At 53.4% G+C, this 27,268-nt stretch overlaps 1 long non-coding RNA gene across 1 annotated transcript; it reads left to right on the plus strand.

Moving 5' to 3' along the window:
- Nucleotides 1-5,947: 5,947 nt before the first annotated feature.
- Nucleotides 5,948-8,039, plus strand: LOC144241313 (uncharacterized). The gene is made up of 3 exons (XR_013338020.1): nt 5,948-6,049; nt 7,165-7,286; nt 7,550-8,039. It is a non-coding gene; the product is annotated as an uncharacterized LOC144241313 (long non-coding RNA).
- The last annotated feature ends 19,229 nt before the right edge of the window (nt 8,040-27,268 follow it).

The raw sequence follows: 27,268 nt of genomic DNA on the forward strand, positions 1-27,268 counted from the left end.
CTGTGCTCCCCCATCGGGTCCCACTGCGTGGTCATCGTCTGTCCCCCACGGGACTGGGGGCCTGGAGGGCCACGGCGGTGGTGTCTCAGTCCCTGTGGGTGGCAAGGGCCCCCTACGTCCGCTCGTGGAGAGATGGCTCCGCCCCTCACTAGCCGGGGGGTTCGGGTGTCTCCTGACCACTCAGAGCCTCAGTGTCTTCATCTGTGGACAGGGTGACAAGCCTTGTCTCCCAGTATTGCTGTGGCACAAAAGGAGACTTGGGCAGAAAGCGCTGGGCAGTGATGGGCGCACATGGCAGGGCCAAGTGGACCCCCCCCGTCTCCCCGCCTCTTCTTTCCAGCCTCTTTCCAGCCTCTGCAGGGCTCCCCACCACCCGCTTCTCCCCACCTTCAGAGTGAATGAGGATAAACTTCCTCAGGACCCCCACTTCCCGATGCTGCGTGCTTCACTAGCTGTCCCATGGGCCAGAAGTTTCCAGCAGCCTCCAGCCCGGGCTGAGTGGGGAGCACATGGCACCTGGTGCCCCCCAGACGGCGAGCCTCTTTCTCGGCTCCCGCAGGCTTTCTGTCTCCCGGGATCCGAGTTGGTTTTACTGCCTTTTATATTTGGAACTCAGGGAGCGAATGCCTCTGCTTTCTGGAGTCACAGTCAAGTGAGGAAGTGAGGGCCGAGGGGATGTCACAGAGCTCGAAGCTGTCAGAGCCAGAATTCAAACCTACTCATGAACTAATTCACGTAGCAGACATTTGTCAAAATCCCACTGTGTGCAGGACCTGGGGTGCCCCCCACTGGGTAAAGTCCAGCATTCTCGAAGGGCGTCGAAGAGCCTGTCCGACCCCTGTGTGAGCAGTGTGGCCTGGCGCTGGGCTCCGGGTGGGCCCCTCCCGTGCGTGCTCACTTTCGTGTGCACGGCAGCGTGAGCAAGCCTGTGCTGTCATCCCCAGGTCACGGGGGGTGTCGCTGGAGCCCTGGGAGGGGAAGGAACTTGAGGGGCTGAGGCGGAGTCCAGCCCTGGGCCACTGGACTCCGTGTCCAGTGCTCTACCCAGGAGGCAGGAGATGGGCTCAGCTGTCAGGAGTAGGTGAGTCATGGGCGGTGAGGGTAGTGCTCAGACGGGAAGGCCCGAGGATGGCCCGCTTAGGAGGAGGGCGGGGATCACCCGAGGCCAGTGGATTCCACCCCAGGCCCTGCTGCTTTATAAGGGTGACTCTGGGCCTATCCTCAACCTCACTAAGCCCCGGGGTCTTCACCACAGATGCCCAAACATGCATCGGAGGGCGGGTAAGTTCCGATGAGCAGCCCGTGGGCGATGTCCGACGCAGAGCCCGGCGCACAGTAGGTGCTCAGGGATGGCTAGCGCCTGAATCCCTTCTCTCACTTCTCCTCTCCTGGGGAAGTGTCCTGGGGGCGCCTCCAGGTGCCCCTGTGTGCCCTGCCTCAGTGGGGCAGGGTACACCAGTGTCTGTGCCCAGGCGGCTGGATCTATAGGATCCCAGAGCTGCCCAGGCGCTGGCGGTGAGGCTCAGAGAGGAATGACGCCTGGTTTTAGATCCTGTGTCTTCATAGCTTGGAGGCTCGTGGCCCCGCTACCCCTTCAAGTTCCCAGGGGTGGATAGGAAGTGCCGGCCTGCAGTGGGGGCTTCTGATTCAAGTCCCGGAGGATGTCTGTTGGCCTCCCACTAAACTTTATGCCCTGCCGTCTCATCAGATGGGAGAGAACACATGGAAATCACAGTGTAGTCAAAAAGGACCTGTGTGGAGGAAGCTATGGGCTTCAGAAGCAGAAGAGAGGAGACGATTTACTCTTCAGAGGTAGAGAGAAGGCAGGGAGGCTTCCCAGAAGAGGCAGCTCTAATCTGGGTTTTGCTGGATCAATAAGAGTTTGCTGGGTGGACAAGTTGGAAAAAGCCATCTGGAGAAGAACAGAATGCAAAGAGGAAAGAGGAACCACGTAGGTCCCAGGGTAGCAGGCCAACCAGGGGAGAGGGACGGCTGGGTCGAGAGGGGCTTCGAGTGCGAACCTAAGGGGTGTCTGGTTACCCCCACGCTTGAGCCCTACCTGTCCACTGCAGATCGAGGCCAGCAGGGGGCTGTCCGCCTGGCCAGACCCGACCCTATCGCCCTGGACTCTCTTTTCCAAATGTTCTCTGGCCACAAGCTCTGCTGCTTGTGGGTCAGTCCTGAGCTGGTGGTACCAGCAAAGGCTCCCGGCCGTGGAGGGCTGAAGTAGAGCAGACGAGCAGCGCCCAGAGCCTGGGGTCTGGAGTCACGAAGACCTGGGTTCAAGTCCTAGTTCTATCACTGACTCCGTTCTCTGAGCCTCCCCTGTGACTTGGGGTCATAGTGCTGCTCCCGGGAGTTGTCAAGAGAAGGCCAAGATGACAATAATGGCAGCTGTCTCGCCCGGCACTTACTAGGTGCCCACGGCCCTGTCACACTGAGCACGCTCACCTCGTCTATTACTCTTCACACCCCGCTGAGCTCGGCTTAGCATGATGCTCGGTGCCTGGCCCGCAGTAGCTGCTCCGCACCCAGAGCCTCCCCTGTCCCTTCTGGGCCCCAGAGCACCAAGAACGACTGTGATTTGAGGTTTCTGAAATCCCTCCCTCCGCCTGCCCCTCCACGGACTTTCTTTCTGTCTTTTTTTTAATGTTCATTAGTTTTGAGAGAAAGAGCACGAGCGGGGGAGGGGCAGAGAGAGGGGGACAGAAGATCCAAAGCGGGCTCTGTGCTGACCACCATGAGCCCAGCGTGGGGCTCAGACTCACGAACCGTGAGATCATGACCTGAGCCGAAGTCAGATGCTCAACCAACGGAGCCACCCAGGTGTCCCTCCTTCACCGTGCTCCTATCTGCCCCTCCTCCGCCTGGTTGGCCAGAGGACCCACAATGGGCACCACTTTGGGGAAACTGGGGCGCACAAATCCCGGAGGAGCAAGGTCAGAGCACAGGCCATGAGGTGGGCTGGGTGGCTGGTAGAAAACGGGATCCCACGTGTGCCAAAGACACATACGCGCACACCCCCCTCGGGAGACCTGAACTGGGCTGGTTCAGTGAGATGAATCTCTCTCTGCTCTCCCTGCATTCACTCTCTCCTCTTCACTCCCTCGGCGGCCATCACGTGTGTCCCAGCAGATGTAGCCGCAGCTGTGCACAGACATCCACTGCAGGTGCACACGGTCTTTCATCCGCTCGGGCCCCTCAGTCGCATCCCTGCGCTTTTTGCCTGTGTTCGCTGTCCTGCCCGGTGCCCGAAGGGGGTGGTGAGGGAGGGGGGCACACCAGATTCTCCCGAGTGCCCTGGTAGGTTTGAGGCGCCCGGTGGTAAGCTCTCGCTGACATTCCAGGCGCCTGGCTGTCGGGTTGGGGGTAGAGGAGAGCGGGGAGGGTGAAGCAGGGCGGGCCCGTGGGCAGCCCCAGAGATGCGGGTGGCAGGAAGTGGTTGGAACGTCGCAGAATGTTGGAGGTAAAGCCACGGGGGCTTGCAGGTGCGTTGGGTGTGGTGTGTGGCAGAGAGCGAGGAGTCGCGGGTGACCCCAGGCTTTAGCTAGAGCCACAGGAAGGCTGGAGTCACCCTTCAGAGATGCGACAACTTGGACGATCAGGCTCAGGACAGCTGCAGGGTCAGCGGCATCCAGAGGTCAGTTTTGGGTTAAGTCTGGGATGCCCATTAGACGGCAGGGAGGAGATGCCGGGAAGGCATTTAGCTAGGACAGCCTTCTGGAGGAGGTGGTGCTCTACTAGAGCCTTACAGAGGACAGAGCGAGCCCCGCAGAGGACCCAGGCCTGGGCCGCGCGGGGGGCAAAGAGCAAAGCTGGGACTTGAGGTCCCGTCCGTCTGACTCCAGGTCTGTGCTTCCTGCTGGGAAGCACACGCCGTCTGCCCCACAGTGTGCAGGCCCTGCAGTGGGACACAGAGATGAAGGACCGCGTCCTGCCCCATGAGGCTGTCTGGGGATAATGGCCTCACTTCTGTAGAGTCCCTGAATCCTCTAGAACGTAGCCCCCCGACAGCAGGGACCGGCTGGTTGTTCTCTGCTCACTACTCCCCCGCCCTGCCTAGCTCTGCAGGGTACCAAGCACATAGTAGATGAATAAGAAAATGTGAGACCCTCTGCCTTTCTTCCCCACATTCACTCAAGTATCTATCCAGGGCAGGGATGACTTAGCCAGTTGTGCAAGGTTTCAGGACACACCCAGTGCCACACAGGGCTCCCCAGGGACTGGCACTCAGGTCCCTGGGCCCCCAGAGCTGTTATAGAATTCTAGACGCAGCCCCCACTCCCCCCCCACCCCCCCCGCAGTNACCTGGGTTCCAATTGTAAAGCCACCTTTTACAAAGCATGTCCTAGTGGGAGACGTGTTAACTGGTTTGAGCCCAGTTTCCTTTCCTTTTCTTTTTTTTTTAAATGTGTATTTATTTTTGAGAAAGAGAGAGAACTGCAAGGGAGGTGCAGAGAGAGACGTAGAATCTGAAGCAGGCTCCAGGCTTTGGGCTGTAAGCTCAAAGCCCAATGTGGGGCTTGAACTCACGGACCATGAGATCATGACCTGAGCCAAAGTTAGGCATCCAACCGACTGAGCCACCCAGGTGCCCGCCCCCCCCGCCCAGTTTCCTTTTCCATAAAACTTTATGTCACAGGATGTTTTTGAGGAGTAAATGATAAAAATCACATGGAATACTTAGCCTAGAGCTGGGCGGGCATCAGGCCACTGAGGAAGGATGGTAATATTATGTTAGTAATTGGTGTTCATCACAATGGTTGTTCATAGCTCAGGGGCCTTGCCCGTCAAGTCCTGGCTGTGTCCTTGGAGACCGTGATGGCCGAGCCCAGAGCAGGTGCTCGGAAGCCATTGCCAGCGGCAGGGGGGCGGTGGGGGGCCCTCTGCGCAGCCAGATGCAGCCTCCCTGACCCCCACCCTCCTGCCACAGGGACAGCAGCAGAGCCGCGTGACTCTCTAAGAAGGCGCAGTTTCTGGAATTCTCTCGATCTCTATCTCCCTCCGGCCCTGATCCATTTCCTTATCAACTTCAGTGGCTCTCCGCGCTCCGGTGGATGACGGAGAGCCAAGGTCTCGGTGCCCTTTGCTCTGGCTTCTATCTGCCTGCTTCCAGGCGGCTGGAGCCCCGGCTGCCACTCAGCTGCAGAAGTGTCAAAACTATTAAATCACAGGACGCAGGCAGGTGACAGTGCAATACTTGTCATCTACCTCTTGACAGGGCCCCCTGGCCCTGAGCCTGCAGCAGGGAGAGATCTTCACTTCCCTGTAATCACAGTCTTGGACTTGAAAGCAATCTTCTGGAGGTGAGAGCTGATGGTGACCAGGCGTGGGCGATTCGAGCCAGGACAGCGCCCAGTGGGGGGTGCCCAGACGGGCGGATACATCACAGGGGCAGCTGGGCTGGTAGTTTTCTCCTTTTAGCTTTTATTAGCTTTTTTGAAAGATGAAAGTGATACCAGTGCACTCTGACAGCACAAGCCGTGTGGAAGTGTGTAAGGATCTTAAGTGTCCTGTTCGTCTGGGAAAACCGCTTCCCAGATGAAACACTGTGATATGGATGGCAATGAACTTGCTGGATCGCGCGTGTTAAGGGCCCTTTGGATGCACTGCTCCTTCAATCCAGTCACCAGCCCCTGGGGCAGAATTTGCCATTCTCCCCACCCCCACCCCCCTGCCCTTTTTAAATTTTATTCATTTATTTTGAGAGACAGAGACAGAGCACACAAGTGAGAGAGAGGCAGAGAGAGAGGGAGAGAGAATCCCAAGCAGGCTCTGCACCATCAGCACAGAGCCCAATGTGAGGTTCAAACCCACCAACTATGAGATCATAACCTGAGCCAAAGTCAAGGGCCAGACACTTAACTGAATGAGCCCTCCAGGCACGCCTGCCATTCTCCCTTTTTAAGGACAGTTAAGGGGCTCAGAGTCACAGTGGGACCTCTACGGCCACTCAGCTGATCTTGAAGCAGGGGCTGAACCCACAGCTCTGTGGCTCCAAGGGCATGCCCTTCCCACTGGACCCCCCACTGCCTGTTAATGGCTTGCTGTAAGTGTATAAAAACTTGTCTTTCTTTTATGAACGTGGGATCATACCCTAAGCATCATTTTGCAGCTCGCTTTTTAATTTGAGGGTGTTTTCCCATACATGGCCCTGCGCCCCCACTGTCCTTTGTCGTTGGCACCCACATGTATTTTAGCTGGTCCTTTTCAGGCACATGTTTAGGTCTTATTGGGCTTTCGCTATTATGGCAAGGCCACAATGCCCATAACTCTCTGACTTCTTTTCCCACTGTTCATTTTGACTATACAAGCACTGTATGCATACATTCTCTTTGTCAGATAGTTGAATGATTCAGATAAAAACTTCCCCGGGCTACCCTGTGCTGCGATCACCTCCCCATTTCAGTCCCCTCGTCATAGTAACCGGTGTTATCAGCGTGGCTATAATCCGTACCGACCTATTTCTATGCATTGTATGCACACAAATGCACGTGCTTTTGCTGTGGGTGCTTTTTTTTTTTTTTTAAGCACACAAGGTACCACGCAGTATGCATTTTTGTGCATTTGGCTTTTTCCTCTCCTAGCGACATCCCAGACAGCTTTCTATGTTGGTGCATAGACAGCTACCTCATTCTTTTTAATGAGGCTCTGTGTCATGCTTCGTGGGACAGATGCATCATCTTTTTTTAAAGTCATTTCCCTATTGATAGATACGTAGGTTCCTTCTATTTTCCCCCTCTCTATAAAAAGGACCGCAATAAACATCCTTGTGTGGTCTCAGCCTATGCACGTGGGAGCAGGTCCCCCGGACGGATACCCGGATGTAGACTTGCTGGGTTGAAGGGGTTGCCAGGCCGGGGCTTGCCTGAGGCCACAGGAGGCTGGGGGAAGACACGAGCTGGGGAGTCCAGGGGGCTGTCTGCGACAGGAGGCGACACGGTGGGGGACTCACTCACCGCGGCTGTGTTTTACGGTGGCTCCTGGGGCACTGCCGGCTCCAGGAAATTCTGTGGTCTATGCAGCTACCTAGACCGCACGGTCGGAACAGCCCTGTGGGCCCCACTCTTCCTCCTTGTACTCACCGGCGGGTGGCGGGGGTGGCTGATCCAGACTGACCAGTTGTTTTGGTGCTTTGGTCCATTTTTTGCTACTTCGTTCCAGGGAAGGTTGGGGGAGAAGGTACCAAGTGTGACCTGGACAGCGGTCAGGCAGGCCCCGTCCTCCGGAAGCTGCGGCTGCGCGGGGACGTGACCTTCTGCCCTCCGACTGGGGCTGTGATAGGGGTAAGTGCAGGCTGCTACGGGGACACCAGGGTGCTTCTGACGGAGCAGGTGGTGGAGGGGAGCGGTCATGGGAGGTCCCGTTGGAGGGGACAGCTCAGCGGGTCTGAAAGAACGAGTGTGTGTCCATACGTAAACATCTCCGTGTTTATGTGCTTGCGTGCTGGTTGTTTATTTGTGGATGGTTGGTTCATTTTTCAGCCAATCACCAGCCTCCCCCTTCATCTGGTAATGAAAGGGACAGTCTCTGCTTTCTTGTTCTCTAGTTCCTTCTTCAGCCCCGCCCTTCCCTGCTGTGAGCCCAGAAATGGACATGTGACCCTGGCGGGCCAATCAGAGCACTGCATCTGTGAGCCCCAGGAACCGGTTCAGCTTCAGCCAATCACGGCCTTCCCTGGGATTTTTCTGCTGGAGTTCGTGGGAGAAACTCCCTGTTGCCTTCCCAGGAGTCATGGAAGTCAAGGTGGATGCTTGGGGTCACCTTCCTGGCCTCATGGGGGCGTGCCCACGTGTAGTGGGAGAAACTGGAGCCATTTTGCAGAAAGAAGCAGAGATGGAAATGAAAGGTGGCAGAGAGAGCCCTGAGGTTGTTTCTGGCCATTCCGCTCCTGAGCTGTTTCTTGATCCCTGGGGCCAAACATCCTTCTTCTAAAAGTCCTCAGGGGCTGGACTGGGGACTGTTGCTGTGGTCCGGAGCCCTGATCAATGTTGGGGGCAGGGAGGCTCACGAGGCTATGAGGGCTCCAAATGGGCAGGAAGCTGGTGGGATGGGTATGAGGGTCTCTTCCTAGCCTCTGTCCATTCTGTCTTGGAAAGCCCAAGTCAACCATGACTTTCTTTTTCTTAAAATCCTTCAATGGCTTCCCATTTTCCTTAGCATCAGGCCCAAACTCCTTAGCCTATTGTGCTGGGCTCTGCATGGTCACCCCTCACTGACCACAAATTAGGTTCCAGCCATACCAGCCTTCTTGATGCTCCATGCACAGGCCATTCTCTCTCCTCCAAGCCTTTGTACATGCTCTTCCCTCAGCCTGGAACACCTTTCCTTCGTTTTTCTACCTTACCATCACCCTGGTTCTTTACCAGGAAGACTCCTACTCTCCTTCTGGTTTGAGAGTAAAGACCTCTTCCTCCAGGAAGCCTGACTGCTCCCTTGCTCTGAGCCCCCAGAGCACGACATTAATCAACCCTACTATCCAGCTCTAGATATCCAATATCTACAATGAACTCCGGGCTCTATGAAAGCAAGATGATGTCCATCTTGTTCATTCCTGCTCTCGTGCACACCAGCTTCCAGCATGTTGTTAACACATAAGTGGGGAATGAATCAACACGTGTGTCCTACACGTGTCAAGAGGCATGGGGTGTGGTGGGAGCAGCTCGACTCTGGAACAAGACAGACCTGGGCTGTGATCCTGCCTGCACTTGGCTGTCCCTTGGCAAATTACTTCATCTTTCTGAGCATCAGTTTCCTAAAATGCAGATGGCATATTCTTGCCCACCTGTTGGTTATTGTGAGAAAGGCAGCGAAGGTGGTCGCGTTTGGAGAACTCAAAGGCATTAGGCAAATGGAGAGCTTTAGTTTCAAAGCAACAGGCCCATAGAATCTATAAACAGAAATTGTTTTTGGAAAATTGGTTGGTCTTTTCTCCCCCTCGGGGTGAAAACAGGAAACACCCGAGCTATAGGGGAAGGGAAAGGGAAAGGCATGTACACTGAGTGCTACAAAGTGCTGAAGCATTTTGTATTAAGCAAGCTGAGTATATTAATTTTCCACAGAAAGGACTTTGATGACTTTCATTAGATTTATCGTTAGGTATTTTATACTTTTTTCTATTGCATATGGTATCATGTTTCTTTTACTAATGCATAGGCATGTAATTAGCACTATGTAATTGATTCTGTATCCAGGAAACTTGTTAAGCCTCTTTGTTCTGTTTTAAAAATTTTTTTTAGTGTTTTTATTTATTTTTGAGACAGAGAGAGACAGAATCGGAAGCAGGCTCCAGGCTCTGAGCTGTCAGCAGAGAGCCCGATGTGGGGCTTGAACTCACGGACTGTGAGATCATGACCTGAGCCGAAGTCGGACGCTTAACTGACTGAGCCACTCAGGCACCCTAGAGCTTCTTTATTTTGTATTGAGGCATAACTGACAAGTAAAACAGTAAGATCTTTAAAGTGTACAACATAATAATTTGATACATGTATAAACTTCTTTATTCATTCTATTTATTTATCTGTACATTTCTTTTCCTTTCCTACCCTCCTGGAAGTGGCAAGGGCAGGTACTCTTATCTTATTCCTGATTTTAGAGGGACAGCTGTTTCCGCAGAGTCATAATGTATGATGCCTGTGCTAGATTTTTCAGAAATGTTCTTTATCCTGCTACAAAAAGTCTACTTTATTCTTAGTTTGCTGGGAGTTTACGCTTGAAAGGATACTGGATTTTATTTACATCAACTGAGATATTCATGTGGTTTTTCTCTTTTAAGCTTTCAATGTGATAATTTACAGTAATCAATTTTCTAATATTAAACCAACCTTGAATTCCTGAAATAACTGCAGCTGAGTCACGATATGTTTATTGCTTATACATTGCTGGATTTCACATGCTAATATTTATGTTTCAGAAGTTGACATTTTTATTCTTTTGTGGTTTTTTTGGTTTTCACTTTTTTTTTTTGGTAACCTTGTTCTTGCGGGAATTTGGTTTGTAAAATTTCATTCTCATATTGTTCTTGTCCAGGAAAATGGAAACGTTTTTGAAAGATTAGATTGATCTCTGTCTGGAATATTTGAGAAAGCATGGGTCAAACGTCTTTGTGGGAAGTTTCTACTTCGACGCCAGCTTCCTTAATTCTTTCATCATGTGATACGATTATGCAGTTTTTAAAACGTCTTTCTGAGTCCGTTTTTGTAAATTGTATTTTTATAGGAATGTGTCCGTGTCATCTGTTTTCCAATTTATTGTCATAATGTTGTCCTCGTATTCTCCTATTTATTGATCTATTTAATCCCTGCAGCTTCTGTGGTCTGGTCTTTTTCCCATGGTTGATGCTGTTTATTTTGTGTCTTCAGTTCATTATTCTCATTTCTTGTTTCAACCATGCCAGGGGCGACTTTTTTTTTTTTTTAATCTTTTCAAAGAGCCCACTTTTGGCATTGCCAACCCTGTCTACTGGATGATTGCCTTACCCGCTCTGTGCCCTCGTGTGCCCATCTGTGAAAAGAGGGACGGCAGTAGTCTGCCTTCTGTATGCTTTGGGGGAAGGTTACTCCAGCTAATTCATGCTAGAATCGTGCTCTGCACATAGCAGGCGCTCAATAAGTGTTTGCTTTTATTTCTGATTTTGCCAATAATTTCCGTACGTTCTCAATTCCTTCCCTACCTTTCTTTAGGTTTATGCTATTGTTCTTTTTCTAACTTCTCACTTTGAATGCTTATGTCGGTTTGGAAAGCTTTTCTTTTCTCATGTGAGCATTTAACGCTACGATTTTCCAAACAGCGCCTTCCTGATGCCCAATACGTTTTGGATTATTGTAGTGTCATTGTTCTTTTTCTATATGCTTGAGAGTTTTCACGATTATTTCCACCTTAGTTTTGAATTGCTTGGAGATGGGTTTTAACGTCTAAACACAGGGGCATCATTTTCTAGTTATCTCTTTTATTACTACTTGCTAATTGCTTGGCCATCCGAGACCACGTGCCAACACTTTGAAATGTGTGGAGTTTGCTTTGCATCTTGGCACAAGGTCCAGGCTTCGGTCTATAGGATCTGTTCTTCTAGCTGTTTTCTGCATGCTTTAAGATGCCTACTTCGTTTAACGGGTTGTAAAGCTAATCAGTACTTTTACACTGCTCTTAAATAATACAAGCCTAGAATGCTCTGATCACCACTTACCTGGGGTTCTTTTCTGGTATCTTTTCTCTCTTGTTAATTTCTAACCTCTGAAATTAGAGTTTGTTGCTGGAATGTATTGTCTCGCACATTTGATGTTAGTTCAGGCTTCCCGGGTGATAATCAGCGCGTTGCCATTCTGTTTTGTCTCTCAGTCCTTATGTGGTGACTCAGTTTCCTTATTAACCCACATTCTTTAGAGTGGAATAATCTTTTGCCTGAAAAAGGCTTGCTTTAGAATTTGTCTCCTGCTGGGAGTACTCTTTGTTTTTGTTTGTCTGGAAATGTCTTTATTTTGCCCTTTTTAAAAGATGGATTTGCTAGCCTTTCTGTGTCGACAGTTAGTTTTCCTTGGTGCAATGGAGATCGTATCTCACTGTCTTTTCCTGGCCTCCGTCGTTACTGCTGAGAAGTTAGCCATCCTTGCTTTATAGGCACCTGTCTCTTTATCTTCTGGTTATTTAAAAAAAAAAAAAAGGTTTGTTTATTTTTGAGACAGGGGAGGGGCAGAGACAGACAGGGGACAGAGGATCTGAGGTGGGCTCTGCGCTGACGGCAGCAAGCCCAATGCAGGGCTTGAACTCACGAACTGTGAGACGGTAACCTGAGCCAGAGTTGGACGCCCACGTGCTGATCCACCCAGGCGCCCCCAAACAGGGCTATTTTTAATATTCTCCTTCTCTTTCTTTCTTTGGGATTTGGCAGTTTTACCACGTATATTTCAGTGTGGCTATTTTAAAGTTTATCTCATTTAATATTTTTGGGAGGAAATTGCTGTCTTCCAACAATTCTGGATAATTGTCTTCAAGCAGAGTCATTCACTGTCATTGTCTTTTAGCCTCCTTATTTTCCATCTTGCTGTGTTCTTGGGCTGCGTCCTTTCAGCTCACTGATACTCTCTTCACTTGTTCCCGTGTTTTTTTTTTAAGTTTATTTATTTATTTTGAGAGAGAGAGAGAGACAGAGAGAGAGAGATATGAAGAGACAGAGAGAGAGAGGCAGAGACAGAGCATGAGTGGGGGAGAGGCAGAAAGAGAGAAGAGAGAGAGAATCCCAAGAGGGAGAATCTCCACACCGTCAGTGCAGAGTCCAATGGGGGGCATCAATCTCACAAATGATGAGATTGTTACCTGAGCCTAAATCAAGAGCTGGGTGCTTAGTCGGCTGAGTCACCGAGGTGCCCCTGTCTTCATTTTTTTCTTTAAAAAAACTTTTTTTTAATGTTTACTTATTTTTGAGAGACAGAGAAATGGCGTGCTAGGAAGGGAAGGACAGAGAGAGAGGGAGACACAGAATCTGAAGCAGGCTCCAAGTTCTGAGCTGTTAGCACAGAGCCCAGCGTGGGGCTTGAACCCATGAACTATGAGATCGTGACCTGAGCCAAAGTCAGACGCTTAACCGACTGAGCCACCCTGGCGCCCCTCTTCATCTTTTTCGAATCTGCCATTTTCCTTAGTTCATTCTAACATCTGTCTGTCTGTCTATATTTTTTCAAGAACTGGCTCATGTGATGGTGGAGACTTGGCAAATCCAAACCCTGTTGGGTAATCCGTCAGGCTGGAGACTCAGGGAAGCATTGTGGTTTTGAGTCCAAAGGTGGCCTGTTGGACGACTTCTTTCCTACTCAAGAGAGGTTAATCTGTTCTGTCAAGGCCTTTGACTGATTGGACGAGGCCCACTTGCATTATGGAAGGCAATCTGCTTTACTCAAAGTTCCGTGATTTAAATGGCGATCTCATCCGCCACCACACCCCATCAGGGAAACACCCAGAATAGTGTTTGACCAAATTCTGGGTGTTTCCCTGACGGGGAAATATCTGGGCACTGTGGCCTAGCCGAGTGGTCATAAAATCAACCATCAGAGTGCATCAGCTTTGCATTCCAACCCCTCAGCCTTGTGTGGGCCACTCTCTTTTTCTGTGAAGGGTCCTTGGGAGAAAACATGTGAAAAGCGTTGCTCACGTGCCTGGGGCCCCCGAGGCCTGCCCTCTGTGCTGAGGTGGAGCCCTGACAGCATAGAATTGCTCCCCAGGTGGCAGCCTCCAAATTCAGAAGTGGGCCTCGCTCTGCAGGGTGGAGGGACTCTGAGCTCAGTTCCAGGGTGGCTCCCTCCTTTCCCCAGGACCAAGTCCAATCCAGGGCCCACCCACCATCTTGGTCCCTGTGGAAGCACCCCTGCCCTTTCCGGGAGGAAAGGTGGAGGCAGCCAGACCTCGTCTTCCTGCAGCACTGCCCTGAGCCAGGCCTCTCCTGACCGCCCCTGTGCCTGACCGGGACGCCGGGCCTCCACCCCTGTGCCTGACTGGGACGCCGGGCCTCTCCCGGCCGCCCCTGTGCCTGACCGGGACGCCGCCGTGCCTGGCTGGGCCGCTGGGAGTCCTGTGAGGCCGCCCGCCTGCAGCCTTGGCCCCTGGATATGCCATTATCTCCTTCTTCTTCTTCTCCAGGGTCCTCCCCCCCTTCTCGGGGCCGGCTTTCAGGAGCCACACACTGCCCGGGGCTGTGAGTGTGCTCTCCTTCCTGGGGCCCAACTCCAGGGGCAGCCAGCGGGGAGGCCTTCTGCTTAGGAATCCGGTCTGCATCCCAGTTATCTGCTGAGCATCCATCTTGCAGAAAACAAAACAAACAAAAACTCCCTGCCCTCACACGGCTTACATTCTAGTTAGGGGGAGGCAGGAAATAAATGTAATAAAAAGTATCTTGGAGGACCATGAGTACCTGAAACATTAGTGTGGGGTAAGGAGGGCCAGAATTGCCGGATTGAGGGGAGAGAAGTGTAATGAAAAAAAAATGTATTGGGGCACCTGGGTGGCTGTCGGTTGAGTGTCCAACTTTAGCTCAGGTCATGATCTTTCGGTTCGTGAGTTTGAACCCTGCATTGGGTTCGCCGCTATCAGTGTAGAGCCTACTTTGGATCCTCTGGCCCCTCTTTCTGCTCCTCCAAAAATAAGCACATATTAACTTTATTTATTTATTTAGAGAATCCCTAGACAGGCTCTGTACTGTCAGTGCAGAGCCTGACATGGGGCTCAATCTTATGAACCATGAAATTGTGACCTGAGCCAAGATCAAGAGTCGGATGCTTAACGGATTGAGCCACCCCGGCGTCCCCAAGAAGGGTAATTTTAAAGAGGGTGGGTAGGGAAGGCCTCATTGAGAAGGGGACATTTAAGCAAAGGCTGGAAGTATATAAAGGGGTGGTAAGCCATGCAGGAGTCTAGGGGAAGAGAGGTCCAGGTAGAAGGAACATCCAGTGCAAAGGGCCTGGGGCACATCTAATGTATTCAAGGCAGCGTCTCTACTGGAACAAGAGGGGGAGAGGTAAAGGTGGCCAGATCAGGAGGGCACCTCCTAGGCCCCTCTCAAGATTGAGCTTTGAGTCTGAGTTAGGGATGAGTCATCAGAGGGTTTGAGAAGGGGTGGCCATGATAGGACTTAGGTTTCCAGGGTCCCCTCTGGCTGCTGTGTCTACAGGGGATTGTAGGGGACAAGGGTGGAAGCAGGGAGAGCAGAGAAGAGGCTGCAGCCATAACTCAGCGGGGAGACCATAGAAGCCCAGCAGTGAGGGCGCCCTCCCCTCTCCTTCCTCCCCTGGCCGGGGTATCTTGCACCTGCCCCCGCGGGGAGCCCATGTCACAGTCCTTCATATTTATATTCACTCCCCCGGGAGCCTCAATAGTCAGGAGTTTATACTCCATTTCCTGCTAAAAGTTCTTTGAGTCAATAAGTACAGAGTGACCTGCTTATGGCCTGAAACGGGGCCGAGGGGAGACTGGGAATCATATAAAAATCATTGGTTACTATTTCAAAGACATTGTCCCTGCACAAATAAAGGGTGCGTGATAAAGGCATCAGTGGGTCCAGAAATAAGCATCCAAGACCAACTCTTGGGTTTCTCCGTGGGAATTTTCGGAGGGTCAGTCTGTAGCCAGTCATGCAGAAGGGGCGCGGCCTGCCCTAAAAGGCCAACGACCTGTCCAGTGTATCCAAGGATTGCATCGTTCTGTCCCAAAGTGACTGGGGCTGGCAGGTCCCTTCCTCTGCTCCTCCCTTCCTCTTGTCCTCCGTCCAGTGAAGCCCGGTGGCTGAGAACACAGACTTTGGAACTTGACAGCTTGCTCTTAAGTTCGGGGCTGTGTGACCCCTGAGGGGCTGGAAGTGGGGAGGGCTAGAAGGAAGAAGAGGAAATGAGCAGCCCCCGTGCCCCACCTTGCCACCCGCTTCCCAGCTAGGGTCCCTGAACTTGTCGCATCTGAGCGGGGACAGGAGCGGGCATGTGACTGGCCCCGACTGGACCGGTTGGTGCTGGCCTGTGGGCAGAGTGAGCTCCACAGCTGAGCTGAGAGGTCTGCTTGGGATGCCTCGAGGGGGCAGAGCACGTTTGAAGGCAGATTTGGAGGAGAAGGTATCATTTCTGTTTGTGTCTCCATCAGGTTCACCCCATTCAATACAACGATTACAGATTTATTTTGGTTTTTTTTTAAAGTTTTTTAACTTTTAAAATTTATTATTGGGAGACAGAGAGAGACAGAGCATGAGCAGGGGAGGGACAGAGAGAGAGGGAGATACAGAATCCAAAGGAGGCTCCGGGCTCTGAGCTGTCAGCACAGAGCCCGACGCGGGGCTTGAACTCACGAACCGCGAGATCATGACCTGAGCCGAAGTTGGATGCTTAACCGACTGAGCCACCCAGATGCCCCTATATTTTGTATTTCTTTTAATGAGGCATAGGGACTCCCAGATGCCTCTCCTCAAAAACTTTGGACATAAATATATTAACCACTTATAACGTTTATTTATGATAGCAAATGAAACCAAACAAAGCAAAAAAATAAAACAAAAAAACCCAACAACAATCTAAACTTGGCAAGATGGGTTTGGTTAACTAAACTGTGAACCATCCAGAATATTCTGAAGGTAACAAAAACATTGTTTACGCTCATACTAGATGGGAAATGCTTAATGCTATAATATTAAGTTTCTAAAACACCCTAGGAGGCTAAATTATTCATGCAGATCAATAATAACTGTGCCTGAGAAACTGATTAAAAAATACAGGAAGAAACGCAGCTGAATGTTAAAAATACACCTTTGGGTGTTCAGAATGCATGGTGAAAAGAAACACAAAACACAAAAAAATTTTTTTATTGCCAGTGTACTTTGAGTTAATTTAATTTAATTTTTTTAGAAACTTTATTTGTTTACTTTGAGAGAGAGAGAGAGAGGTAGAGGCAGAGAGAGAGGGAGAGAGAGGGAATCCCAGGCAGGCTCTGCACTGTCAGCACAGAGCCCGACTTGGGGCTCAGACTTGTGAACCATGAGATCATGACCTGAGCTGAAGTCGGAGGCTCACCTACCTGAGCCACCCGGGTGCCCCCGATTTAATTTAATTTTAAAACGAGTATCGTTACCGTTGTTGCGTTTCTGACTAAGGAGTTGGTGGAAGCTTTCAAACACTTCCTCCTGTCTGCTGTAGGAAGTGAGCCCCGCACACTACCCCCACCCCCTCGTCCCCCCAGCCAGAGGACACAGTTCAGTTTTCAGACTGGAGTCTTTCCTTTTTCTAAAAATACGACCATCCTTTACATGTCATTTCTCAATTTTCTTTTCTCCCGTTCTAATTTGTCTTGGAAATGCGTCTGTGGCAGCCTTAGAGATTTACCTTGTTTGAGAAGAAACAACTGTGTCATCCCATTGTGTGGACCACAGTGATTTACTAGCCGGTCCCTCACTGATGGACATTTGGGGGTTTCCTGTTTCTCCTGGTATAAGGCTGCCGGGAACACCCTTGCATGTGCGCTTTCGGGTATTTGTGTATATTTCTGGGGGACAGATTCCTGTATGTGGACTTTCTGGGACAGAGGGTACAGGCATCTCAATTTCGATCAACATTTTCCGATTGCCTTCCAGAAAACTGGACCCGTGTAGTTTCCCACCAGCTGATGGGAGGCCTGGTGGGCATTGCTTTTATAATAAAGAATAACATAATACATTTTATTATTATTATTAAAGTTTATTTATTTATTTTGATGTTTTTTAAAGATTTTATTTCTGAGAGAGAGAGAGACAGACAGTGTGAGCAGAGGAGGGTCAGAGAGAGAGGAAGACACAGAATCTGAAATAGGCTCCAGGCTCTGAGCTGTCAGCACAGAGCCCAACGCGGGGCTCGAACCCATAGACCGTGAGATCATGACCTGAGCCGAAGTCGGACACTTAACCGACTGAGCCACCCAGGTACCTCATTTATTTATTTTGAGAGAGAGAGAGTGAGCAGGGAAGGGCAGAGAGAGAGGGAGAGAGAATCCCAAGCAGGCTGTCAGTGCAGAGCCTGACTCGGGCATTGATCTCAAGCACCTTGAGATCATGACCTGAGCCGAGATCGAGAGTCAGACGCTTAAAGGACTGAGCCACCCAGGTGGCCCTAGTATTAGTTTTTAAATTTTAAATAATCGTCCCTAAGCCTCCCCACTCCCATTCTCTTGGGCTCTGCATCCCTGAGCTGCGGGGATGTCCCAGGTCAATCACACCTCGGGTGAGATGCTGAGCAGCAGACCCGACCATTTACCTTAAGGCACCTACTTATAAGGAGGCGGTGCACCTATTAATGCCTATTTTTAACACGGGCCAAAATAACGGAAGTGACCATTTTCTGTTATCATGAGCACACTTAGTCTGAAAAAAAGTCTACTTTTTAAATATTTTTTTTGTTTTATTATTATTTTTACATGTTTTTATTTTTGAGAGACAGAGTGCAAGCGGAGGAGGGGCAGAGAGAAAGGGAGACACAGAATCGGAAGCAGGCTCCAGGCTCTGAGCAAATGTTCAGGACAGAGCCCGACATGGGACTCGAACCCACGAACCGTGAGATCAGGACCTGAGCCAAAGTCGGACGCTTCACCGACTGAGCCTCCCGGGTGTCCCAATGTTTTTCTTTTTAAAAAATAATTTTTGGCACTTCAGAGACTTATTTATACTACGAATATCAGGGTGCTACATTTATTTTATCGTTGCTATGTGGCACCTGAGCAGCACTTGATTCAAGTGTATTTGAAATCAGAACCAACAAACACCTCCCACCCTTCCTCAAGGTTCTGCTTAGAATAAGCAACTGGCCTTGGGTCCGGACCCTCAGGTGTGACCTGGGAGCAACATGCTGAGTCACCCTATCTGTGTAGTGGGTGCTCAGGGCCTGGCTTCTGGGCCCATCCCCTCTCTTGGCTCAACCTCTCTGCCCCTGGGGCTTGTATCCAGGATCTGAAGGTCTGGACAGCTCAGAAAGATGCACCCCTCCCTCGCCTCCTTGGGATGGAAGTGCTGATGTAGCCCAAGGATTCGGGTCCCTTGGGCTCTGGCTGCTATTTTTCTGAGCTTATCAGCTCTGGAGTATGGATGCGCCCCTGTCTCCTGTCAAGAAGGGAGACAGCACAAGTCTGCTTGTTACCTTGAGGGGCCACAGAATGTGCTGGAGTCTCTCAGTTTGGGCACTGAATGCCGATTAAGGTGGACAAGAGAAGGCACCCTGGCTCTGAGGGCAGGCTGCTGGGCGAGCAGCTCAGCCCCGCTCAGAGACTTCCAGTAACTGCCCCAAAGTCACGTGGCAGGTGACAGCTGATATAAGCCCATGTCTGGAACATGAATGCTGGAAAGGTCTCTACAGAACTCCAAGCTGAGGGCCGGCTGTACAGACGGGGTGACTTGGGCATGAGGGCCTCGGGTCACACAATGAGAAAGTGACAGAGGCTCCCTAGAACCTGGTCCCTTGGCTAATTGCTTGTTCTAAGCAGAGCTTTGGGGCTGGGTTGGGGTTTACTGGGACGGAGGGAAAGGGCACCAGGGTATCACAGGCGGAGTGAACGGTCTGGCCTCCCGGGGCTGTTCTAACAGTTGAATAACACTGATGCCCGGGGAACGCCCCTCGCACTGTTTGGCCCAGTTGATGGGAAACGTGCAGTATCAGTTGTGGTTCTTGGCTTTAACCTCCCTGCTCGCTGTGTGTTGCAGGAAGAATCACGATGGCCAGAGTTTCCAGACCTTTCTTTTCTTTCTTTTTAAGTTTATTTATTTATTTTGAGAGAGAGTGCATGAGCAGGGCAGGGGCAGAGAGAGAGGGAGACTCTGAGAGAGAATGCCAGGCCGACTCCACACTGTTAGCACGGGGGGATGGGGTAGGGTGGGGGGAGGGGCTCGAGCTCACAAACTGTGAGATCGTGACCTGAGCCAAAATCCGGAGTTGGACACTTAACTGAGCCGCCCAGGAGCCCAACTCTAACCTTTCTGCAGATGGGAAACCTGGGGCTCGGAGGGATCAATAACTTGCCTGGGGTTACACAGCAAGTGGATGGAGGGGCTGGGATTTGAAGCCAGGTCCAGAGGCCTGCAGTGTAGCCTGTCGGCAGGCCCCCCATCAACGCTAATTCATTTTGGTCCACCCGTGGGCCGGGGCTCCCCGGGAGGCCTGCCCTTGTGGTTGGGACGGCAGAGGTGGGGGCTGCTGGGTCCATGGCTCGGGCTTCTCTACCTACTGCCTCTGAGAGGGCCACCAGGCAGGTCCTGAACCACATGGGCCCAGATGCCGCCTTCCCAGGTCACAGGGAAGCAGGAGAGGTGCTCATGGTGCCCTCTTCCCGTCATTGGTCTAGGTACCATGTCCCCGTCCTAGGTCCCTCATCCCTGTCCTAGGTCCCTTGTCCCCATCCTAGGTCCCCTGTCCCCATCCTAGGTCCCCCGACCCTGTCCTAGGTCTTCTGTCCCCATCCTAGGTCCCCTGTCCCCATCCTAGATCCCCTGACCCTGTCCTAGGTCTTCTGTCCCCATCCTAGGTCCCCTGTCCCCATCCTAGATCCCCTGACCCTGTCCTAGGTCTTCTGTCCCCATCCTAGGTCCCCTGTCCCCATCCTAGATCCCCTGACCCTGTCCTAGGCTCCATGTCCCCGTCCTAGGTCCCCTGTCCCCGTCCTAGGTCCCCCGACCCTGTCCTAAGTCTTCTGTCCCCATCCTAGGTCCCCTGTCCCCATCCTAGGTCCCCTGTCCCCATCCTAGGTCCCTGACCCCATCCTAGGTCCCCCGACCCCATCCTAGGTCCCCTGACCCCATCCTAGTTTCCATGTCCCCGTCCTAGGTCCCCCGACCCCATCCTAGGTCCCCTGTCCCCGTCCTGGGTCCCCCGACCCCATCCTAGGTCCCCTGTCCCCGTCCTAGGTCCCTGTCTCTGTCCTAGGTCCCACTGGGGTTCACCTGGCACATTACAGCTGTGTCCTGACTTCCCACCCCACCTGCTCCTCCCTCCTTCCCCTCCAGCAGACCACCCTCCATGTTGGCCCAGAGAGAACATTCTTGAACATGGCTCTGATCTTGGGCTGTTTCTGCAGCACGACCCTCAGTTGCCAAGAGACAAAGTCCATACCGCACAGATGCGGTGACTGTCGGCCCGGCGGTCCCAAGCTCCCGTTCTCCTCTGCAGAACTTCCCTCCTGCCCATTCTGGCCACCGGTGCGGGCAGGATGGGCCCTGCTCCTGGGTCCCCGGGGCTTGCCTGCTGCGTTTTGGCTTCCAGTGCAGGTTATAAGCACGAGTCAGGACCCATGTTCGCCTTTGGGCTCCCTGTCCCTCCAGTGAACTTGCCCCTTACCTGTCTTGTCCATGGTCCTGTCCCCAGGGCCTAGAACAGTCCCTGGACCATAGTAAGCACTCAATAAATGGTCAGGGGATGAACGAAAGAACATGTGCCCAAAGCGTCACCTTTTGTCATCTGTTGTGTCCTCGTTGCCTGTCAAACAAACTGTGATCCTCCTCTGCTGCCCCATGACCTTGACCTGTACTTAACCGGGTGTATCGGGAACAGGCCTGACCTGCCTCCTAGGAGACCCGGGCTCTACGTCCACCTGTCAGCCTGGGGGTGTGTGTCCTGGAGCAGTCCCCTCTTCTCCCCAAGCCTCAGTTTCCCCATCTGTACACCGAGGCTTCTGAGGTAACTCCCTCTCCCCGAGTCGGAGTCTCTTCTCTGATTCTCCAGCTCTTAACCACTCAGGTCGGCCATGCAGCCTGGTGGCCTCAGCTCGCCCTGCGGAGGGGATGGGGCTGTGGAGGTGGCTTGGAAGCTTTAAGAAGCCTGACACGTCTGTGTTCATGTCTAATTACTCCGGTAACTGTTTACTGCCTCTTTCATTCCCTGGGCGAACAGCCCCATTACTAGGAGTAATTTGCCAGCGCCAACCTGGGCTGTGAGCATGGAAGATTCCTGATGGCTGCCCTCAGCCTCCATGCCTGGGCGTTCACGCAGCCAGGCCCCCAACAGGTGCTGAGGGAGCCGAGGGCAGAGCGCCCGCCTTCCCTGGCGTCCTGGGCTGGGGGGCCCTGCCGAATGGGCAGCGCGGCCTGGGAGCTTCCCGCACACGCCGGGCAGAGCGATGGAGCTGGATTCGGGGTCCAGCTCTGCCACTTATGCAGGCACAGTGTGACCTCGGGCAAGTTCCGTCTGCTCTGAGGGCCTCAGTTTCCTCATCTGTAACATGGGGATTGCCGTCTGCCCAGTCTCCCTCCCTCTTGCTGGCATCTGCCCCCATCCCTTTCCACGGGACAGTAGGGGGTTCTCACGGTCTTACGGGACCCTTCTGCCAGCCCCCCCACCCCGGTCATGACTCACTGTTCAGTAAGTGTGGGTTGCCTTCCAGAGCCAGGCCAGTGCGGGCCCGATGACCTTGGCCTCAGTGAAGGACACCGAAACAGCAATGGGACTTCCAGCGACTGTTGGGCCCTGGGTTTTCACCCAATGCAGAGGTGAGGGACGGAGCCTGGGGGCCCCTGGCCCCTGGTTCGAGCCTCCTGTAGGCTCTGTTATCCTCATTGTTCTGGGCTTCTTGGTAGCAGCCAGGGCAAGCTGGAGTTCTGTCACTTTCCCCAGACCAGTCCTCACAATCCAAGACTGGCAGACTTAATTCCCCGCAGGCTGAGAGGAGCTGAGGCAACGCAGCACCGGCCACAGGACCCTTTTCTGGGCTTGGGGAGGGTGGGGTGAGGCACGGGGTGGGGTTCCCATTTACCCTGCAGTCTGATTCTTGGGACATGGCCCCAAGAGTCTGGGTCCCTCCTAAGCCCAGAACAGAGAGTATCCTCTGTCAGGACATTTCACCTCCTTCAAGCTGGATGCTAAATCTTTATTAATAAAAGCCCAGCAGAGAGTAAGGGTCAGAGCGAAAAGCCTCAGTTTGGGGAGGGGGGAGTCGGCTTTATTAATAATGAGGAATGGAAGGAAAATGCCTTAACCGGGCTGGGTTCACTGGAGGGGCTGTTATTGGAATTATGAGGACAGCTGTTGGGGGCCAAGTTTCTTCGTAGGAAGTGCCCTGGACCAGACGGCCTCTGCACTCACTCCATCACTTGGTCCCTCTCTCATTCACTTGTTTAATTTTTTTTAATGTTCATTCATTTTTGAGAGGGGGAAGGGGCAGAGAGAAGGAGACACAGAATCCAAAGCAGGCCGCAGGCTCCAAGCTGTCAGCACAGAGCCCGACGTGGGGCTCGAACTCACGAACCGCGAGATCATGCCTTGAGCTGAAGTCAGACGCTCAACGGACTGAGCCACCCAGGCGCCCCTGATGTTGGTGTGTTTTTATGGACACCTGACTGGGGGAGGGGGCGGAGGGCGCCTCAGACTGTCGGCCCTGCCCTGGCGGCACCGGGCTGGGTCTGGTTCAAGACTGTGTCCAGAGCCTTCCTGGGAGCCTCAGCCCTGCTCTGTGCAGCTGAGGGAGCTATACTGCTGGTGTCAGGGTTTTAAGCGTGTGCCTGGGCCACCTCCCGCTGTGCACGGTTACCGAGGCACTGGCCCAAGCCTCTCTGGCTCTCTGGCTCTCTCACACAGCAGCTTCTCTGCCTGGGCCACCCCCTCCTGGTTCCCAGCACTCTCAGGGTGGGCGAGACCAGGGTCAGGATCCCTCCAAGATCTCCTCCCTCTGAAACCCCAGATGCTACTATGGGGTACCTGTTCCTCCCCACCCAGCCAATGTTTTGATGTGGGAGGGGCGGAGGGCTCAGGGGCTGGGTTCCCAGGACAAACGGAAAGAGCCAGAAGGGAGGGGAGGAGGTACTAGGATCCCTGTAGGCTCACGTCACTGTCCCCCGCCCCCGACTGTCCTGATTTATTAGGTGCCCATTGGCCTGGCTCAGGTAGCGGTCGTAACCCCCAAGGAAGTCTCTGGGGTTTCCTTGGCTCTGGGTTGGGGTCCACCATGACCCCTTTCTTGCTCTCCCCTTTCCCACATGAACTCAGAAGGTGCTTGGTTCAAACTTCTCAGCCGGGAGTGATTTTGCTTCCCAGGGGGACATGTGGCAAAGTCTGGAGACATTTTTGATGGTCACACTTGGCAGTAGGCACCCACATAAGTGGGCGGAGGCGAGGGGTGCTGTGAGTGCACAGGACAGTCCCCTGAACAGAGATGTATCCAGCTCCCAACATCAGTAGTGTTGCTGTTGAGAAGCCTCACGGGACTTATAGAGAATGAAGCCCAGAGAGGGGCAGCGACCTACCCGAAACCACACAGCACATCAGCGGTAGCTCCAAGATGACAGCCTGGCCCCCCCTGACCCAGGCTGATCTGGCGGGGGGACCGAGCACCTGTGCCAGAGGCCTCAGTTGATGCCAGCAGCCTCTTTTGTTTCAAACAGCGCTTTTATTTCTCTCTAAATAATTCCAATTTCAGGAACATTTCTGTCAGTATTTTTATGCTCCCTGTCTTTCCCTGGGCTTTCCCTCTGGGCAATCTGACGCTTGCAGGAGGCTAAGTACGGCCGGCACATTCCAATGAAATGGAATACAAAATACAAAATAATGTAGCATATTTCTGTCAGGTCTGAGTGATGGATTACTGGCCCTGACACAGCCCTGTGTTTTCCTTCCCTCCCACTGCTTTTTGGCTGAATGCTCTCCCCCCTCCTTCCCAGAATCTCTGAAATTCCAGTGGCTTTGCAGCACCTGCTCACCGGAGATACAAGGTCCTGACTTTACAGCCCGGGGCCCGTGGTTGGGAAACGATGCTGGCGAGGAGCGGGCCGGCCAGCGGCCTGTGTGGGCCCGGGAGGGAGGCAGGGATGCTCCTGGGCAAACGGAATGTTGGTGCAGCCACTGGGGGTGCTCAGTGCGTGCGGGGTTGGCAGGGAGGCACTGGATGCGACCAGACCATGGGTGCAGCTCACGGGGAGAGCAAGAGGTACCCGTCGCCTTGGAGAGACGTGAGGGGGGTGGCGGAGGGCCCACGAGGTGAGGGAGCTACAGGGCCAGGTCCCGTAGGTCTTCGTCAGCTGTGAGAGCACCCTTGTTTCCATCCCGAGAGCACCGGGGAGCCACTGAGTGTTCGAAGGGAGGGAGACACAAGGAGATTTCTGCAGCAGCAGGAGGCAGAGGAGGTCAAGGAAAGCTCCAGGGAGGAGCCGATGGGGTGGGAGGAGGCTGTGGAGCTGGAGAGAGCGCCATCTTGCTGCCTCCGCGGACATTTATTTATTTTTTTCCATCTCTGTACATCCTGCGAAAGAATGCGGAGTCGTGCCGCAGACTGGCCAGAGGGGGGCGCCCATAGGAGTGGTGTAGGGGGGTAGGGAGGAGGGCAGGCAGGTGGGAGGGGAGCGGGTTGGTAGAAGGTGAGTTGGCTGGCAGGGAGGTGGCAGGCTGTCCGGGAAGCCCTGGAGGTAGCCCGGGCTGCCCGAGCACAGGGCACGCAGGGGTGGCTGGGTTGGCCTTGCACACGGGGCACAAGGCTTCCCAGGTTTCCAGATAGGCGAGTGGTGCTTTCTCAGCCCTGCGTGGGCCATGACTGACACAGAGAAGGACACAGGTAACTGTCGCCGCCGTGGGCTCCCAGAGTGCGTGGCGGAGGAGGTGTGGGTTCACAGGGGCCCCGGCTCTGAACTTCTTGGAGAAGGAGGGGGTGGTCCTGGCTTCATGGGCGCCTCCTCCTTGTAGCGCCCTGGCAGCCGGCCTGCGGATGGGTGCCTAGAAGTCGCCCAGGACCCCTGGATGTGGCACAGCAGCAGGATTTTAGAATTAAAGTCACAGGCCTGACTGTGGAATCCTGGCTTGGATTCACAGTGTGTGTGACCTCAGGTAGGCACTTCCGTCCTGGAGCCTCTGTCTTCACATCTGGGAAATGGGCACCATCCTTGGGGTCTCGCCCCAAAGTCTCTGGGAGCCGGTGTCCCCTCGGGACAGGGGGCAGGCGTCCAGGAGCAAGGTGTGGGTCCCGGAGGTGGGATGTGATGGAGCGGGGTTGGCGGGGTTGGGGGAGGGGGCTGAGGGCATCGGTAACAATAACCATAGCTAACTATTTCCATTTTCGGATGGGGAGAGGGGCCCAGAGGGGTCAAGATCTCCGTCCCAGGTCACACAGCTGGGGTTTGGACTCAGGGGTTGTTGTTCCTCAGTCCAGCTCTCAATCATGAACCTGAGGAGAGAGAATGTGGGCAAAGGGCACCAGGGGAGCCTTCGGCCAGGCTGGCATAGTCCACGGTCGTGCCTCCTCCGGGTTCAGGTGTGAGGTGACAGGCCTGGGGCCCTGGCTGCATGGAGCACCCAGGTGTCTTGGAAGGAAGGAGCTGTTCAAATGTAAAATCTTTATCCGGTTCTTGATAAAGCTGGCCTGGGCGCGGCTCATACGAACCTACATGTCAGGCCCGTACATCACCCGTTTAATGGTTCTCGAGATGCCAGGGTGTTGGGGAGGCCCCATCGGGCACAATCATCGGCTGGGGTGATGCTGATGCTGGGCATACCAGGACAGGAGGGGTGGGCGCTGTCCAGATCTGAAGCCACCCTTCTGCTCAGAGTCAGCTCCCATGGGGTTTGCCAGCCCCAACTTGCAAAGAAAAGTAAGAGCTGAGATCTGACTTCTTACCGCTGTGTGACTTTTTACATCACTCTACTCTCTGGGCCTCAGTGCCCTCATCTGTAAAATGGGGCCATTAGCAGAACCTATAGCAGACCAGTAGAATAAACGAGAAAATGGGGATGCAGAGTGTAGCACAGGGCGAGATGGGCTTATAGAGTCAGTTCTTGTTTTTATATCGACTTGTGTGCTGGAATCAGGGAAGGCGAGGCGAGCAGGGAGGAAGAGGATGGAGGGAGGCAGCAGAGGTGGCTGGTTTGCTGGGCACCGGCTCTCAGGTCAGGATGGAGCCCCCTGAGGTGTGGTCTCTCATTCACCCTTCGAAGGTCTGAGGGAGATGCCAGTGTTCGCTTCTTTTCCAGCTGAGGAGACGGGCTCAGCTGGATTTAGCCCGAATTCCCAGTGCTAGTAACTGGCCGCGCCAGGAGAGGAACCTCAGTTTGCCTGACTCTAAAGTCCCCATCCTCCAGACGAGCCTCCTGGGTCTACCTGGATGGTTCCAAGGACAGGGTGGGGACCTCCTATGGCCCGCTGGGCCCCTCAGCACTCCTGGGAGGGTTTATCCGAACATGTCATTACCCGGTGCGAGCGTTTATGCAGCAGCTGATTAGCCCTAACAAGAACCTCGGCTCCGTCATTGATCAGGAGCAGAGCCTGTTGCCGGAGCTGGCTTCCTGCTGGTGGCTTCCTCATGGCCCAGCAGTGCCTGCAGCAGAAGGTGACCAGGATGCCTAGCCTATCAGTGGCCAGCTCCGGGGACCAGAAAATGGGGCCCGGCCTCCTCCCTGCCCCGTCCCCAAGCCTGTTCTGGTCTCAGCGCTGCCCCTTTGTGTCCTCTGCGCCCTCGGGCCTGGGGACCCCCTTCACTCTACCTCTTTCCCCGCCTCCCCTCCCCCAGCCTCCCCTTGTTCACTCTTGGTCGTGTCCCGTGGGTACCCCGCAGCCTCTTCTGGCCCCTCCCTTCCATGGCCATCTGGGGGCGCGAGGCCTTGATGGCAGAGAGCCCCGGGCCTTTCCTGGCCTTGCGTCTCGTCAGTGTAGGAAGCCGAGTAGGAAAGAGGGACGGATGAGCCCAGATGCTCAGCTCTGGGTGAAGGGCATCGCACCAGGTGGCTAACAGTTCTCATGGCAGAATGCGCTGTGTTTAATACCTTGATGTCTTGTCGGCTGGATAAATGAATTCTGTCAAATCTCTTGAGGCTGGTTCCCAAAG

Source organism: Crocuta crocuta, unplaced genomic scaffold, assembly GCF_008692635.1.
Source record: "Crocuta crocuta isolate KB4526 unplaced genomic scaffold, BGI_CrCroc_1.0 scaffold127, whole genome shotgun sequence".
Taxonomy (NCBI): Eukaryota; Metazoa; Chordata; class Mammalia; order Carnivora; family Hyaenidae; genus Crocuta; species Crocuta crocuta.